Consider the following 931-nt stretch of genomic DNA (forward strand, 5'->3'; position numbering starts at 1 on the left):
CATTGCCAAGAGAGCGATGTTGCACATAATTACAAAGCCAGCCACATTTGGCAGGAAGGGGCTGTAATTCCCCAGGATTGTGGATCTGCTTAACCTCCAACTGTGAAAACAAAGCCTGAGTCACCACCGCCCTCCCTGCAGCATCGTTAGAACCCCTTAATTCTGAACTGTTATTCCTGGTGCATTGCCCTAATTAAAAGGGAGCTTAGAATTCTTTAAGTTCGCATAGTAACTGAGGTCCATCTGCTCAGACAATAAGCTTACTGAATGCTGTCTATAGAGCAGTAGTGCTCAGAAGATAAACCATCATCTAGGCATGGTGGAAACAAACTGTTTGTAGCAAACAGCCCCAGCTGTTTGTGTAGGTGGAAATTTGGGTGAAGCAAGTTAGAGCCTCAGCAGCCAGAGAGGCTTCCACACAGACTGTGCTGGGGTAGTGCCTAGGGGGAAGAAAACAGCCCAGGTACCTCCCAGGAGCTGTTGTGCTCAGCTCCCATTACAGAGGGTCAGAGCTCCCCAGGAGCCTGGTAGCTGCATGGCTTTACGTGCTGATCTAATGAGATAGCCCTCAACATCAGTCTCCTGTTGTGGAGAAGGCAAGCTGTGCTTGAGGAAACTAGTAAAGCATATAAATCACTTGCTCCTTGCAAGTTTGTCATTGCTGCAGTAGTGTTACTGGTGCCCTGGACACAAGCAGAGCTGGGAAGGCACTGAGAGTCAAGTGTAGCCTGTGGAAATTAGTGTCAAGGGATAAACAGTGCAAGACAGCTGTGAGGGCTCTTTTTTTTTACCATGTGTTTTTGTGCACAGCACTGATTTACAGAATAAGAACTGGGCAGGCTCTCCAAGGAGTTGTTTCCCACCCTCCCAGAAACAGTGACAGGGGCTGAAGAGCAGGATTATGAATATAACAACACAAAGAGGCAGAAAA

The sequence above is a fragment of the Nyctibius grandis genome, chromosome 5, assembly GCF_013368605.1.
Source record: "Nyctibius grandis isolate bNycGra1 chromosome 5, bNycGra1.pri, whole genome shotgun sequence".
In the NCBI taxonomy this organism is placed as follows: Eukaryota; Metazoa; Chordata; class Aves; order Nyctibiiformes; family Nyctibiidae; genus Nyctibius; species Nyctibius grandis.